General features: G+C 41.3%; 1 protein-coding gene across 3 annotated transcripts in view; it reads right to left on the bottom strand.

The window, feature by feature from the left end:
* The window catches only part of PRRG1 (proline rich and Gla domain 1), a 31,047-nt gene extending 19,583 nt beyond the window's left edge, over positions 1 to 11,464 (bottom strand). Inside the window, exon 1 of one of the 3 annotated variants that reach the window (XM_059839955.1) lies at positions 11,342 to 11,464. The gene's annotated coding sequence lies outside the window, so the exon portion shown is untranslated. Of the gene's footprint in view, positions 1 to 11,273 lie in introns of all 3 variants that reach the window. The other 2 variants (XM_059839953.1, XM_059839954.1) reach the window with 2 other exon arrangements.
* Between the last annotated feature and the right edge of the window lie 6,303 nt (positions 11,465 to 17,767).

Raw genomic sequence — 17,767 nt, 5'->3', positions numbered from 1 at the left:
GGCAAGCAAGACATTTGGAAGAAGTAACAAAACTTTACAGAGAGGGAGAATGTTGAGGGATTGCATTGCTTTAAAACTCCTGGGGACCACGTGGGGCAGTTCCTGGGAGGCATAACTGAACACTTACATAACCATCTGAGTGGAAACCAGAATTCCACCAATCCTCAAGAGACCATGCCTTTCTGAGCAGCCTGTAGAGTAGAATTTCAGACACCTCACTCTTCTGTAAGCTACTGTCAGAAGACATTGCTTTAGGTTATACAATCTCCTACGCTTTAGGAAATCAAATGTCATTTAACTTGATAATCCATTGAAATGCTGATATAACAATAACCAATTCCTCTCCTTTTTCAAGTGAGAATGATGAACAATTAAACAAAGCTTTCACAGTAGGATGTGGTTTTATCCTGATTTTGTTTGGACACAAAACTGACGCTGTGTCACTGATCAATTCCACGTTCTGTTCCTCTGCCAGTACCTTTTAACTAAATCTGACACTGAGATTTCTTCCTGCTCCCACACATTTTCCATGAAAATCAATGACCAAGAAGAACAGAGAAAACCCATTAATGCTCTCAGTGAAGTGAAGTTGGGTTTACCAATTGCAGAAGCAGCTGGAAACCAATGTCTATTTTGCCAGCAGGGAGTGGGCAGTCAGGAAGCAAACACCACTTCCAGGAGCAGGCACAGCCCCACAGCCCTTTGCAAGGGGACAACTCAATAGGTTAAAGAGATGAGAACAGGGAAAGAGCACTGCCAGCACACATGAGATGTCAGAATATTGTGATTTGAGGTAGCAGCTGGAAAACAAGGATAAGCACGCTAGGGAATGGAGGGGAAGTCAGATTAATAGTGGGAAAGGTGAAAAGGTAACAGAGACAGGAACACAGCTTGACTCTAGATCTAGTGCTCCCTGCCCTAATTAGTGTTTGGGTGCCAGCTGACAAATCTAACTTGTCAACCCCTTGGATATCATCTATTCTAACTCGGGCTTGAATAGCTGGACTCTTGATCTGAAGCAATTTTAGTGGCCATGAATAATAACCTCTAAGTGCATAATAATGATCTCTATCTGACTACACTCCCATTAGCTAGGAATGCAGAGCACCAAGAGTGCACCTGAAGAGCTGAACAACTGGTGCTGAGGGCCCAACACTTACACAACACAGCTCAAGAATTCTACTTTTGTGGGGTAACTAATTTGCTTTCATGAGCTGAGCACTGTCTGGCAGTGGGACTGCAGATCTTGGAGTTTATCTTCTGGTTTGCTTTCATTCAAAAATATCTCAGTCTGAGTGTTTTGAAATGTTTCTGCAGTGCAAACTAAAGCACATTAAGTACTGACAATTGGAAGAATCCTAATTTGAACCAAAATGCGACTGCAGATACACCCAGCATGCACTGTATGATCACACTCACAGCAGTAAGTAGTGGAGGAGGGAACCTCTATTAAAATGATTTCTCAGTAAAGAGCCAAAGGTTATTATGAGGGGATAGTGAATGTTTGGGAAAAACTTTCTGTGAGGCTACAAAATTACTCTGATAAATAAGTTGACAAAAACAAAGGTAATGTGAGGCTCTCTGTCAAACTAAAAAACAAATGAAACAATAAAACCTCTCAAAAAAATCTCACACAATGAGATTTCTGAAGCAGTCTATGTGCATGTCATTTGTCTTCCAAAGTTATGTTCTTGAAGCAGAAATTATATCCTGCTAATACACAGGACACCACAGGGCCCAGTCTAGGGCTAAAAACCTGAAATACTGGAGTAGTTTCTCAGAAACACCAGAAAAAGAGACACACAGAGTCAGCTAATCCAACCTAGCCTCACTTCCCAAACTAAAAAAGTACATTCTTCCCACACCCCCCTAAGGAGTGGGAACTCGCAATTACAGATTACAAAATTAACATCCAGTTTATGATCACCATTACTGATACTTTCAAAAACTTCCTCTCCAAAATGTTACCAGCTTCTAAAATAATAAAGCAACACACAAAGTCAACACATAATAAGCCAGAGAAAGTACATGATCCCTTTGGTACACATTTACAGGTGGTTGAATTGTTACATAATGCATTGATAAAATCCTTTGTTGTACTAGTGAAGTGACAGTTACTTACTGAATATCTATCATGGATTTTTTTTAAATTTACAGTAAGATAAAATTATCAATGGACCTGCTAGCACTTTTTAAGGAAAAAAACCCCACTTCAATTGTATCAGAATACTGCAGAATGTTTTCACTCACAGCCTCCCCAAATTAGGAGCTTTGAATGTGCACTTATCTTATTTTCCTACCCTATTCTGTCCCTGTTTTCATACAAATGAAACATTTGCATCTGTTCTCTAGATTACAAACAAGCCAGCTTTGATTTTGTGGTTCAGACCATCTCCTGATGTTTTACAGACAACAAACTGAGGAATAGTCAGCAGCTCTCAACTTCAGCTGAAAACTGCATTGCATATGAATGAAAAATTACATGTTGCTATTTATTTGGAAAGAAGGAAAATATCCTTTGTGTTTAAATTATCACTGTGTAACAAACCTCTCAGTTCAGAGAAGGCAGACCTTCAGCTGATGGAACTGTAACAAATGCAACACATTGCAGCCAGCCATTACTTCCCACAATGTGAGAAACTGGAGGGTACCCACTGACAGCTGACATGGATGTAAATAAGCCAAAGCACCTGAAATTTCACATAGTGTATGATTCATGGAACTTGCTGCCATAGGATGCTGCTCAGGACAAAAGTAGAAATAGATTAAAACATAAAAATGAAATCAATAAATAAGGGTGTAATTTGGTGATTACTATAACACAATTCTCCAATTGGTAACTACTGGCTGTGAAAAGAGAGGAGCCCAGTGCCCAGTGTGAAATGGGTAACATCCAGTTCCTCTCCGAAGTTAAAACTGGACTAGGACCAGAGGAGTAAATATCAGCACATAACATCAAGACACAACCAGAAATCGAGCTGATAGATGGCATATGGTCTCTTAAAAGGTCCTAGTCACTACCTACAATCTCTCTTTTTCATTGCCTCTGGTCTCCCAAATCAACACATCAAAACATTCATAATAAGTAGAAAGTAGAGTGCAACAGTGCTTTCTGCCTTTTAAAAGCATATACGGGTTAGGTAGGGAAGGAAAAAAAAAAGTAAAGAGTACTATCTTTATTTTAGATTATACCTCTCTAGACGTGCAAGAGAAGGGCCAAGGAACAGTCTCTGGTCACAGTCCATTCACAAAAGATGTCATTTCATTACAGGTACTGTGTTGTCTGCTCAGAAAAGGTCACAAGATCAAAGCTAACAATGTACCATTTATCCTGCCCTGAAACTCTTACAGATCCTTTCTTCCCCAACACAGCTTATAAAGCAAAACCATGACCCAAGTGTCACAAATAATACCTTCACAGATTTTCCAATAACACAAACTGGCTGTACAAGATTCAGCCTCCAACTCTATTAATCTGTATCCAATATTTAAGTCTGCTCTTTCCACAGAAAAAGAGATACCTGACAATTCCATACATTTGAAAAAGGTTTTCCTCAACTCACTGAAGTTTTTCTTGGAATTATTACAGTATTGTGAGAGGCAAGCAGCAACAGCTACTTTTAAAAATCAGTATTTTTCAAGTAGCTATTAGGAAAACCCAGAAAGATTCTAGATCTCAGAATGTGCACTTTTGCAGTAAAAAGGAACCTGGATCATTTCACATTGGCATCTTTATTTTGTGTGCAATAATTTTATAGCAAACACAAGATTACTAGTTAATGAAGTTTATTGTGTTTTTCTGTGATGAGGCAACATTCTGCCCTATACAGAAACTGCATTTAGCACTTGTTTGGTAGGCCAATGTCTAACACCCTATTTAATTTAGAAAAATTAACCCCAAACCAAAAAAAAGTGATTCCTTTGTGAAGTGCTAAACTAAGCAAGAGAAATGTGCAAACAAAGCCTTCTCTTCCAAGTATTTACACACCGTCAGCATGCTTTAATATAAATTTCCACCCTGCCTGTCCTCCCCTGAAGCAATGCATATATGACAACACTTCAGAGCATGTTTTAATGGGATTTTCCAGTCAACCAAAAATGAAATTGCAGAGAAGTTATGAGAGGGTCATAAACACATATTTCATCTTATTGAATTATATGGTAACTAGGCAAAAGATAATAAAATCTCTAAAGGAGTTGTGTCTCATTAAGTTTTCTGTCACACTGGGGAATTGCATGAAGAGAGCACCACCAGAATGCACAGAGCAGCTGCAGTAAAACAGAAACATAAAGAGGCCTACAAACTAGGGGGGAAAAAAAGGGTAAATTTTAAATACTAAATAGTCTTATTTTCTTCTCTCAACACCCACGCCCATTATTTCTTACATTACTTTACCTGAATTTCCAAACACATGAAGATGCATAAATTATTTTACTGCATTGCACTTAATTTTTTTTCTGAGTAGGATTTGAACAAACCTACCCACAAAGCTCATTTACACATTTAGGGTATAGCAAAACACATTTTGACTTCAGCCTTGAAGAGGAGTCAAGGAATTTCTCCTCCTTTCCTGCCACTGCCACCCACCTTTCACTGGGGATCAGCCCCCTGATGTGGCTGATGCAGTTCTGCGCTCTGCACTTCAGCTTTGTCCCTGTCCCACTGACCTCCCTCTCCTCTCTGCTGCTCTGCTCCTCAGGACAGCCACAGAAAGGAACTGTGAACTTTCCAGACAGTATCTGCGACCAAAGTCAACCTCCCAGGGAGCTTGTTTTGCATCCTTTGTGACCTTTAATTCAACAAATTTACTCATGGTCCCTTCCAATCAACTACCACCAAGCAGTAGAAAACCTTAAATTCATAGTGGTTTTCCTAGAATAAGCACACTGATCTAGAGAATGGAGGCATTCTGAACATCAGAACTGGAGAAAACACTGGAAGGTGAACTAACATCTAATTCAAACTGTCATTTATGAGGAAATAAAGATGACAGTGAGGCTCTAAGTCACAGCTGATCAATAAATACATACCTACCAGTATCAGGTCATACTTATAAACAATTTTTTGCACTTTCCAGCATTGTAAAACACTGTAGAGCAGCTCCCAAAACTAAAACAATAATTCTACTGTTGCTCTTCTACTCTTTATGAAGGGAGTCAGTACAAAATCCATTCTGCCGAGTGGGAAGCACAAAAATGCATGTAACAAAAACGACTCAGAGGATGTTCATATTGAAGTTCCTAAAACTCACATGCCAAATTGATGTGTCAAATTTGTGTGCAATTAACTGTGTTTGAAGATGTAATTTATCTTAGTTGTGTCAAAAGCATACACAGAATAAAATAAAGTTAGCTCTTGAAAGCTTCGTTCATAACTGACATATCCTCTAGGATCTAATATGTCTAACATTTAGTTCTTGAAAGATTTGAAAGTGTGTTCCCCTATTCCCCCACAAACCTGAACACCTACTCCAGGACACAGAAAATGTGGAGGAGTCTTCTAATGCAAGAAATACACCACTGATACTTTTTAGGTCTGGTAATCATTCACATTTGTAATACACTGCAAAGTCACTGGACAGATCCCAGACGTGCTGTCCATCAGCAGGTGCATCTCCACCCTGTGTATTTCTGGGGTAGATTGCTTCACCCATACAAACAGTTTCACTGAACCACAGAGCAGCTAAGGACTGTCAGAAGATTGTCTGGTCCAACCTTTTGTGTGGAAGGCAGCCCTGATGAGGTTATCTAGCACCCAAATGCAAAACCAACCCTCTAGTTACGGGGATCCCCCCCTGTTCTTGGGGAGGTTGTTCCAGTGAATGATTGATCTCACTGTAAAAAATTTACAGTGAGATCAATCAAAAATTTACAGTGAGATCAATTATCAATCATAAAATTTTCTGAGATTGAGGTGAAAACTTTGATCAAATCTTTTGCCAAGAGTTCCTAACAAATAGCTGCAGTGAAAGTGCTTTGATACTTCTTCCGTTTTTGAGACCTGCAGCTCTGATGAGCTTGTAGTTGGACACTTCTTTACAGTTCACCCACTCTTAGTGGCCTTTCCATAAAAGACACCTTCTTCTCACCTTCTCGCTTGTTTTAAAATAAAACAGATCAGGTCCCTGCTGCAGCTGACTGCAGAACACCAGAGAAGCAGTTGAAATGCAAAACCCCAGCAAGGATGGAGTGGAAAAGGAAGAACTCCTGTTTTCAGGCAGGGGGAGAAGCTTAGATGAGTTAAGCCACTTAGGCAGCCGCACACTCAATAGGCCATACCTTCATTTCACTGCTGCCCACAGCGCTGACAACCAACAGCAGCAAGCAGCAAATACAAGAGTGAGTCCATTCCATTCCTGATACTCAGAAGTGCTCAGCAGCATTGAAATAAAATATCACAGACTGCCCTCTTTTCAGCTGCCACAGGAGAAATCTATAGGAAAACCAGCAGGAGATTTAACTAATTCTGACACTGAAACCTCATTTAACCCGTCCCAATTCCCAACAGCCATGAGAATGGAGACTAGAGACAGAAAGACAAACAGAAAACTGTTTCTCCTCCCAGGTTTATTTAGTAAATAGTAAGAGTTACAGCCTACAAAAAAAAGCTGAAGAATACACACAAGGTCAGTAAACAACTCACTGACAAACCTGGAGAAACAGCCAGGTGCAAAAGTTCACATGTCTGTTGAAGCCACCACTTATGAGTTTTCCTGCTAGGATTCCATAAACTGCCTTCACACCAGTGAGCTAACAGAGTCACACCTTCTGAGCCATTCTTCAGTGCCAAGTAGGAAACATTTAAAAATACAGCTTATTGCAATAAATATTACAGTTTAGACAGTTATGTTAAATGGTTAATTTAGTGACTGGGATTTTAATAAAGAATTACTGTAAAGTGAATCTTGAAACTGGTCCATCCATTGTTATACTACAAGAAAACAAAGAGCTCAGCAAAACAGGAATATCCAGAATTACCACAATTCTTGGTGTAAACAAACAAACAAGCAAAAACTCACCCACCCTGAAGTTCTTGCTAATATAGATTTTCTGCAGTTTCAGGTGACAAAATGAATACTTCACTGGGATTAAGTTTTATGTATGACAAATTACTTCCATCCTACGCCTCACATGGTGCCTCTGGATTTTAGCATCACTTAATTCGACCACTCTTGGAGTGATCTTATTGGAACAAACTGACCACCAAGATGAAAAACTGGAAGTATGTTGAGTGTGTGATCTTCAAATATGAGATGCCAGCTTTCAAAAGTAATTTCAGAAGCAACATGAGAAGGCTGATTCAAACACTTCAAATGAAACACCCCACTGAGCAGGTAAGAAATGTGTAAAATGCAAGGGATCTCAAAGATCTTTCCAGATGCAACTGCAGGATAGTCTGTCTCTCCCTCATGCAAAGATATCCGTGGTCAAAAAAAGTAATCTATTTGCACAAAGCAGCATTCCTGGTTTGAAAATAGGCAACACTTCTTGTGCTACTACAGGGTGCATGTCTCAGCCCTGGATGCTAACTCCAGTATAGTGGGCTGTGCAAATGTATTTCTTGTCTGATTTTATAAATGTAGTTCTGAACAGAGGCATAACTTTTATTCAAAGTTGAAGTTATTTTACATAGTGATTATGTGTTATTAAAAATAACCAACAGCCTGAAATAGGCACAAAAGAGCTCTCAACAGATGTGTTTTCTTAGCAAGCCAAAATCCATGATGTGATTTTAAGTGGTTAGCATGGAATTTCTTTAACTGTCAAGGCTTTGTTTTTGAAATGTAGCTATTCTAATAACAGTATTCAGCAACCTTGATTAAAACACTGATTATTTGATAATCAGCACCATCAAAAGTGTCAGCAAGAAAAGAATGGGTTAAGTGTATTTCACACAAATGTGTATCAAATTTTACTTAACAAGAATCAGTAAGACAAGCAAAGGTAAACAAGGAAAGCTCTGGGTATGGCCAGATTAGATTTTAAAAGGTCAAATAGTTACCAACATCTGAACTCAGCTGGCAGGAGAACAGACGAGACATTAGGTCATTCAGGCCACTCCTTTGCCAGCTCTGTAGGGTTCTCCACTGCACACTGCAAGTGCTTTTGTTTATAAGGTGGAAGAGGAGAGGAAGCAATGGTGGGGGTGAGAAAGTAGATTGTCTTTGGAGGCTGAAGCAAAACAACCATTAAAGAAAGATCAGCCAGACCAGAGAGCATCCTGGAAACACAGCTGATGGGAAGTCATGAAAGAGAGAGATGAAAATGAGCAACAAAATTCAGGATTGAGCTGACAAACTGAAAGCAAAAGCTCTTAACAGGATGATGCCAGAAAATTAGAACTCTTGCCTACAGGAATCTGGTGTAATTTGTTGAGTAAATGGGAAGAAATGACACATTTAAGATTTACTGGAATAATAGAAGAGGGAAGCGGTGGAGCAAAATGGGCTCATTTTCCCCCAGTACTCATACATGTGCTACCAATCACATCTCTTGTTCTCTGCCTGTCCAGCTGTTTCTACAGGCCAGGTAAGAGCCAAAAACAAGTCAGAGGAGTCTTTGTTTTTAACCTGATTGGTCCTGTGATCTGCCTCACCAAAAGAATATGGAAATTTGACTATCACAAGTGAGGGAGGTCACAGAGGCAGGCAGAACAAAGTGATGGACAAGAGGATCACAGGAAAAGGGAGCTGTTTAAAATGACAGAGCAAACAAAAATGGTTCACACTGCTGTAGTCTAAAATTAGCACAGTTCTGAAGTATATTTTATCCTGCTTTTGCCACAGAATTTATTAATGACTCTAGATAAATAACCTAAAAATGCTGTTCCAATGTGGGCACCAACTACATACATTTTATTTTAGGGATGCATCTCCCAAAATCTGACTGCTTGATTTGCAAAAGCAGAATAGGTTTAGAACAGACACTCAATTTATTTGCACCTGTGCATCTTAACATAAATGAGGACAACTGAATTCAATACCCTGAAAAAAATCAGATCCTACCTGGACCAGATTTGGTCTCCACAATTTTATCTTTCACTCTTCACGTGGAATGGGAGGATGATTTCCTTGTTTTAGGAGAGTTTTCTCAATTAAGGGGAGAATTAGTTGAGTACTGAGATACTAAGCTGATAAGCACAACCGAAGACACAAAGAAATTTGTAATTCCATAGTCAAAGCAGAATTTGATGCAGATTTGAGTCACATCAAGAAAACATCTTGACATCATACAACCAAAGTAAGGAAGATGAGACCAAAACACTTCCTGAGTACAACAGGATTTTTTAATGCAAGAAACAATATGTTTTTACTTAATAGAAAACTGTAGCTTGTTCTAGATGTATGAAGAGACTGAGTTAAAGCCAACTTCAAAACTTCAGTTCTCCATTTGTGTTTCTGGAAATGACACTATGAGTACAGTTATTCTGTGTGTAACTATCTACTTCTCTCAAAACAAAACTGATAATCAAGTTATAATCTCCACACCTGCATGTGTTATAACCAGATGCAATGCTTTGCTCTTTTGAATACACTAGCTGGACACAAACTTCTGGATGAACTTGTGTGAGAAAAGGATAATCCAAGTTTCACCCAGGCATTTCCTGATGTTTGCTAGTTCCAAGAATACAGAGTTACTCAGGATGCCAGGTTCCAGCCTAATCTGTTCCAGAAAATGAAGTTTTCTAGTCTAAAAGAAGTTAAAGTGAGATGGCTGAAAATGAACAGATAAGTAAAAATCTCACTCCTGTTTCCATGCAATACTCTCACACACAAGTTCCCTGTCCCCTCTTCTCTGATTCTAATCTCACTGCCCTGGTTCAGCAAGAACTACTCTTGCAACCTCAGTCACCTTTACTAGGTAAGTCTCCTCAGACTGCTCATCACCTCTTGCACTTGTAAACCTCCTCCACACGGCTTTATCTATGGCACTCCCTCTGTTCAACAAAAGGGCCAGAATGTTCAACCTCCCAGTTGCACAATCCCTTCACACAGGTGTGTGTGTCCGTGTGCACAATACACAGGTGTACATAAAAAAACAAGGCTTCTACACGCATACCTAATCATTTATGTACAACTAAAAAACTCTTTTCCTCCCAACCACATTTCCTTGTGCCAGTATAAGCATCCCTATGGCAGTGCAGGGAAACAGACATGATTCCTAACTAGGTTAATCAGAAAAAGTGTTTAAAAGGTCAGTTTGAATCTGGTGGTAATGTCCGTGCCACTCCCCGCCCCTGCTGTATCAACAATGGTGCCAGCACGGGGAGAAGATGGTAAAGGAGGTGTTAATGAGCAGAAAAAGTACAATTAGGGGTCTTTTTTCAGACACAGTCAATAGTAATAATAAATTGAAGGTCTTGATTTTAATCTAGAGCACCAACATCTACATAACTGTCCCTCTTCCCATCACAACATTTTCTATGAGAACTTGAAATTCTTTTAAGTGTTGAAATTCTTTCAAGTGTTTTCCCGTGCTTACAGTCTTCTTCCTTTTACTCACTGGCTCCATTCCTCTCTGTTTTGTTCCCAACAAGCCCAATCACCGCCGGCTCTCTCACTCCTCAGCCAATGCAACACTGAATCCCAGCTTCAACTGTGGTAGCACTGAGGCTCCCTCTGCCCCTCCTGTTTCCTGTGGATGTGGATGAATTGTTCCCTGGCCAGCACCAGGCCTAGGAAAAGTCCCCCAGAGCCCGGAGTGTCGGGTCATTCCCACACACACCTTCCCAGCCCAGCAGCCACAGCCTGAGCCGCAACCGCCTGTCCAGCACAGACCTCTGAGCGCCCCAGTGGAAAAAAGTTCTGACAGGAATACGAGAGCCTCGGATGGCTGCGGCTGTGCTCCACGGGTTTGTTTGGGGGGATGGTGTTTTTAAAACTTCGGAGAAAAACGCATCAGCTGCCTATTCTGGAGAGAGTCGCTAAGCTCTTCCAAAAGAGAAATCCCACAGGATTCTTCCTTTGTTCAATACACTCCACACATTTTCTCCCCCGGCTTAACTGGAAATGGCACTAACCCATGGAGAGGACTTTACCGGGAGGCTGCCGGCCGCCGGAGAGCGGCGAGGGGCGGAAGGCAGCGGGGCGCGTTCCACCCTCGCTCTCCTCAGGGGTCCCCGTGCAGGACCCCCGCCCCGGGCGCTCCCTGCAGGCACCGCTCCCGCCGTGCCCGAGCTGGCAGCCCCTTCCCGCCGGCGGCCCCCGCCCGCACCCCGCGCTGTCCGCACTCTCCGCCTCAGCCCGCTCCTCTCCCGCACTGCCCGCACGCACCGTTCCTGCTCGCACTTCGCCCGCACTGCCCGCACTCTCCGCCCAGCCCGCACTTCACCCGCACTCACCGCCGCCGCCCGGGTGCGGAGCAGGGCCAGCGCTGCCGCCCCGCGCTGCCCCAACGCCCGCTGCGCGCTCGGCGGAGCATGCGGCGCTTCCACGCATGCGCCCGGCAGCCCGAGGGCGGCTGTGAGGCGGGGAGAGGCTGAGGGCGACCCGGCGCGACCGCCCGTGTCCCGCTGCTCATTGTCCTGGTATCCCTGTTCAGAGCTGGCCCGAACATCAGGGGCCCCGCAGGGTGACCATCGGCCACTTCCCCGGGGCAGGGTGATCCTTTCAGCCACCCCCGATCGGGAGCTCCACGCGGTAGCAGCCCTGGGCTCAGCACTCCCCGGGCAAGCGGGCACGGCCGCCGTGGCCTCACAAGCCTCATCGCCTTGGTGTTTCCAGTTTTAAAGTTTGTATCGGTTTGTATCCCGGAATTACAGAATCAGTTGGGTCGGAAAAGACCTCGGAGATCATCGAGTCCAAGCTGTGACTGAACACGACCATGTCAACCAGACCGTGGCCATGTCCAGTCTTTCCTTTAACACCTCCAGGGACTGTAACTTCACCATCTCCCGGGGCAGTGTGTTCCAATATTTAATTACCATTTCTGTGAAGAAATTCCTCACAGTATCAACCTGTATAGACAGACACAGTATTTTCTTTTAGGGAAGCCACAGACAGACACACACATGCACACTGGTGATTGTAGTCTTTGATGGAGACCTAAAATGGTGCCACAAGTAATGATTTTGCCCTTCCTTGTCCCCGAGAGTGGCTGAATGGAGCTGTGGGGTTCATTGCCCAGAGTTCCGAGCCTTTGAGTGCTCTCAGACCTCACCCCCCGGAAGGTGCATTTCAGGAACCCTAAAACATCATGTTCTACATTAAAAAGTAAAGATTGGCTGGCTTTTTGCACTGTCCAGAATTAATCTGAAACCAGAGAGTTTCATAGTTTAATTTTGTTTGTGGCTGGTACCTTCATTTTCGCCTCTATGACTTTTAATGGATGTGTTTGGAAAGAAGATGAAGGTCCTCAGAAAATTCACAGCAAATTAATAATCCCTACCTGACTTCAAAGGTGCTGTTGTCAGTGGTGCCGTGGCCTGATTATAAATGACTTAGGAACAATTTACAAAAAATAACAGCTTGGCTTGCCAGAAGAGAGATTGAGGTCTAAATGGTGTGGAGCGTAAAGTACCATTCATTCCGTGAAAATGGAATTGAAGTTCCCTATAAATATGCAGTGAGCTTTTTTTTTTTTTTTTTTTGAAGTTTACTTTGCTGCTGTCTTCCGATTCAATGAATATGAAGAATATGAATATGAATTTTTGTTGCTCAAATTTTTGGTGGGTTTCTATGCTGCATACCAGATCTTTTAAACTTTATTTTATATTAAGAGACAGCTGACAATGAGCAGAAAATTAATGAGGTAGCGCTACAGTCACAGAGAAGATGAGGGAATGGAAAGACGACACACAGTTTGCAATAGTTCAGGCCATGTCTCAGCTTCTTTAAAAAACCTTGATGTACAATAAAAGTTAATGCTTCCATATATGTTAGTTGAGAACTGACTCTGAGACCATCAGGTTTTAAATAAAAGAAATTACATTAGTGTGTCTGACAGTTCTTTGACAGAATTGTCTACAAACTTCAATGCCTTGAATCAATGGGAGACAAAATACTTCTGCTCTTTGAAAGTTTGTTGAGGCACTGACAACAAATGGTCAGCAGTGACCATGGAGGGAGGCACACACCATCAGAGGCTGTTTCCAAGAGAATGGAATTTGCATCTGCTTTTCTTTGGAAGGCAGGGAGGTTTCTTGTAATAATTTACAAATACTTGCTAGGAGTTGTTTGCATTTGCAGTATTCAACCATATCTGTTTAACTTAAGAGCAGGTGGTTGGGAAATAACCAGGAAAAGCAATAGATGGAAAAAATTCTTTCTAAGGGTCAGGAGACAATATTTAACTTAATAATTATGCAGCACTTTCTTCCTAGATTCCAGGTGCATTGCACAGTTTGTTTGTGAAGGCTTAGGCCCAAAAGATCAAAAGGGTAATGAAAATGTTAGAAAACACTGGGAACAGAGGACAAGAAATGTCACGGCTGTATTGGAAGAGAGAAACTGGCACTGAGCCTGCTGAAAGGAGTGGAGGCATGAAAAGAGACCAGCACTTGAGTAGAACTCATTGGGGAACCTTACTGTTGCCAGTTTTTAAGGATATAGTTTAATAAAATTTGAACTACTTGTCCAAGGTGGAATTTCCGAACAGAGAGAAGCCCATTAGTATGGATAATAGTTTTGCTGTATTAGTACTTCCCTTGGATTTTTGAAAATGAGTCCAAATCCCGACTCTTCTACTTTGCATACATGGGAGGAATGTTTGGGTCCCACTTCTTGGAGATGTTACTCCATATAAATACTTAAATGTCCATGAGAACAGCAGCAGCAAGCCCACTGGCAGGCTCTAACATCCTGTTGCTGAGGGTACACTCAAAGGCTTTGTCTGTGACATTAATGAAGATATCAAATAACACTGGCCCCAAAACTGACCCCTGAGGAACACCACTAGTCACTGATGTCATTGGGACTCTGAGCCACTGATCACTGTTCTCTGGGTGTGACCATCCAACCACTTTCTTATCCATCTAACAGCCCACTCTTCAAATCCATCTCGCTCCAATTTAGAGAGTTTGAATGACTCTCAGTTTTCACATTTTAAACCTAATTTCTTCCCCAGATTCTGTCATAGTGCAGAAATAATTTTAACATAATTAATATTAAAATATAATTTTTAGGTCAAACCTGCTTTCATCTCCAAGAGTAAATAGTCATTTGATTTTGGAAAGATCAAAATATGTAACTGCCATTGACAGTTACATATTTGCTTCTAACTCCAGGGTACCTTCAGGGGTCCACTCCTAAAACATGAAGAAATAGATACAAAAATGAGGATTCAGACAGACTTTTCTGGGGTGAAAAAATTTTCTTTATAATGCAGCCCAGGACCAGGACAAGGAGTGGGAGAAACAAGGTTTTTGTCTGAAAAGAGATGAAAGTTCAAAAGCTATTGCAGTAAAAGAACTGACAGGATTTAAAAAATGGAAGGAAGCAGAATTGTGTCCCAGCACAATAGCTGGGATACTCTACTTTTTTTCTAGAAAAATATATTGTTGTATTTACCCTAAATTTAGGCACAGAGTACACGTATAAAGGAAGTGTGCCTTACAAAATCTCCTTATTTTTTGTGTGAGCAATATGTTAAGAGTAAAGATACTTACAGAATGTGCTTGAAATGGGCCAAGGTGGAAATTAATATAAAATTAATATAAAGTGTGATTTACTGCCAAAGATTATTATGAGTGCTGCCTTTCAAACTCCCATATGAGTATTCCTGTTGATGCTGTGCATTATGTTTGCACAGCTAATGTGTACCCTGCATTAGACCATTTCTCAGGATATCACACTTTTCACATGAATGTAACTGGTTTATTGTTTCTTTGCCATCAAACAAAGCAAACAAATATTAAGCCAAGAGGCTTCTAAAGTGCTGTGTCACACGCAGATCCAATGTTCTCACTACTTGGTATTTCCTGCTCTGGGGTTTTTTCTCTTCTGACAAATGAAGAAGTTCAGCACTGAAGGGGTTAGTCTGATGACAAGAAAACAACACAGATTTTCTGTCCTCCTTTTATCCCTTCATTTTGCCATCCAGTTTTGAAACTTCTGATGTTTCAATGCAAGAATGCAGGATGCAAAGAAACAGTGACTGCTGTGGGGAACTGACGATATTTTCCAGCATATTCACTTCCCCCCTCCAGTCCCTCTGCCCTGGGATCTGGACTGGAGCAGGATCCTCTCGGCCACATAGTGTAAATCAGCTGGGGTTTAGAGCCCATTAAAGGTCCCTTTTAGTCAGGGGGGGAGCTGGTCCCTGGTGAGTGATGTTCTCTATGTCTCGTCATGACCCCGATGCTGCTGCTGCACCCAGCAGCTCCTGCTGCACTCTGGGAACTTAACAGCACACACACAACTTCTACACTCTTGGGCTGTTTTCAAGTGCATTTAAATATCACTGTGTAATACATTAACTTGATTCAAATATTTTGGATTTTTTAATAATCCTTCATTATTCCAGCAAAGCAACATAGGAATGTTTAGTTTTCTGAATGACTGCTCACATCTAAAGGGCTTTGTTCCTTCAAAAATTAATTTATGATTCGCTCCACTCCCTCCCCAAACATTGACAGGATTTGATGTATGTTCCAGTTGTTTTGTGAATTGCTCAGAAGGCACCATTTTGCATCTGTGAAGGTGTTCACATGAATCACTGTAGATCACACAAGTGTGCAATTGATCTGAGCCAAATATTACAAAGTAATTGCAAACTTATTTTTGTTCTGTAACTTTATTATGAAGAGAAGGCTGCATAAAAGTCCTATGCCATTGTTTTTATAATGCATATTTTAGTTTGATGGGTAGCCTCCATATGGCACCGGAAACTGCCATGATTATTTTTCTGATCCTGATTAATCCTGTCTCTCATAATTTCTTCTGTGTTGAGGAAAAAAAAAAATAAAACAGGAAAAAGAAAAACAAGCAAGTAGAAATATTTAAGAACAAGCTAGGTCTTTGAGCTGTACAGTTCTTCCCTACAGATTAGCAACCACAAGCCCCCAGTATGACATGAACTGCAAGTTATTTAAGACAGTTGTAGACCTTGGAACTGAAGATTATGTGCCCAGATCCTGGCTGGGGCAACAGAATAAGCATCTTCCTAATTAGGGCTTGCAAGTAGCTTTGTTTCTCACTGAATGAAAATGTTAAAATATTCAGAATATTCTTAACATATAGAAGAAAAACAAATAGCTGATTAAATAATACTATCCTTAAAAGAGAGTCTGAAAACTGTTAGGGAAATCCCAGTTCCCATGATATTTGTGGAAAAAAGTGATTTGGATTCACTGCTAAACTCTGCCCTGTGACTTTGGAATGTTTTTCCATACTTTTAAGAGAAGAAGAGTAGGAAATAGATTAGTGACTTTTTATTTTAAAACCCTGTGCAAAACCCATTTGATATAAAAAATAAATATGCAACTACATTTAATAGGCTGTTCTAGCAATCTCAACATCCCAAGCACATCACAAGCAACTCATATTTCCTTTCTGTGGTTTGTAGTGTCTTTCCAGAACATCTCAACAAAATAGAACCCTTGCTACATATTTTTTTTTTCTTAAAATCTGTTCTGCTGTTGACAATATAAAGCTGATACACACATTTAGTGACAAGGCAAGCATATACAAAAAGAGCAAATATCCCAAATATAAAAGACAACAAAAATGTGACTGGAAATTGACTTACTTGGTTTGTTACTTCATGCTGTTAGAATTCCACTGACATGATCTTATAAAATGCAGACCTTTGTGCTTTCTGATTGTAAATAAATGTCTAAAAAGAAGGACATTAATTCTGTACGGTCCTCAAGTACATATCTTGAATTTCCTTACAACACAGTACAGACAAAATCTTCTGTTGTGCTATAATACTGTTAATTGAGAGATGTGATTTAAAGGCCCCAGTTCTTTTCTGGTCTCTTCAGGTGAGTGACTGACAGACCAGATGGGTGTCCTGCAACTCAGAGGGACCTTGGCAGGCTGGAGGGAAGGGTCAGCAGAAGTTTCATGGAGCTGAACAATGGGAAGTAACGATTCCTGCCCCTGGAGAAGAATTACCCTGAACAGCTGACCTCCTGGAAAGCATCTTGGCAGAAAAGCATCTGGGAGTCCTGCTGAATGCCAAGCTGACCATGCCATGTGCCCTTGTGGCAAAACATCCTGCTCTGCATCAGGCAGAGTGTCCATAGCAGCTGGTGGAGGGTGATCCTTCCCTCTGCTGAGCCCTGGTGAGACACAGCTGAAGAAGGGCCATGGAGATAAATGAGGGCCTGGAGAGGCTGGGAGAGCTGGAACCACTCAGCCTGGAGAAGAGAATGCTCAGGAGGATCTTATCCATGGGTACAAATATCCAATGGGATGTTTTTCCCCTAGAGGACAAAGTCAGACTCCTGTCAGATGTGCCTGGGGATGGGACAAAACGGAAAGGTGTGAACTGAAATTCAGGAAATTTCATTTAATTTCTTTTAATTTTTTGTAATGAGGGTCAAACAGTAGAACAGGCTGCCCAGAGAAACTCTAGAGGCTCAGTGTTTGAGATATTAATCTGTTTGGACGTGACTTTGACCAACCTGCTCTGAGCAGGGTTTTGGACTAGAAGTTCTCCAGCATCACCTCCCTGCATCAGCTCATTTGTGTCTCTTTCTCCAGACCTTCTCCATGCAAATGTGAGTTTTGCAAGGGTTAGGATAATAGCAGTGGGCTGGGCCAGGTCCTGTGTTTTGAACCAAGTTGAATGACACAAGTTAGAAACATGTTGGGGAGTGAGA

The sequence above is a fragment of the Haemorhous mexicanus genome, chromosome 2, assembly GCF_027477595.1.
Source record: "Haemorhous mexicanus isolate bHaeMex1 chromosome 2, bHaeMex1.pri, whole genome shotgun sequence".
Taxonomy (NCBI): Eukaryota; Metazoa; Chordata; class Aves; order Passeriformes; family Fringillidae; genus Haemorhous; species Haemorhous mexicanus.
Note: the sequence above shows the minus strand (reverse complement) of the source record. Positions and strands in the feature narration are given on the sequence as shown.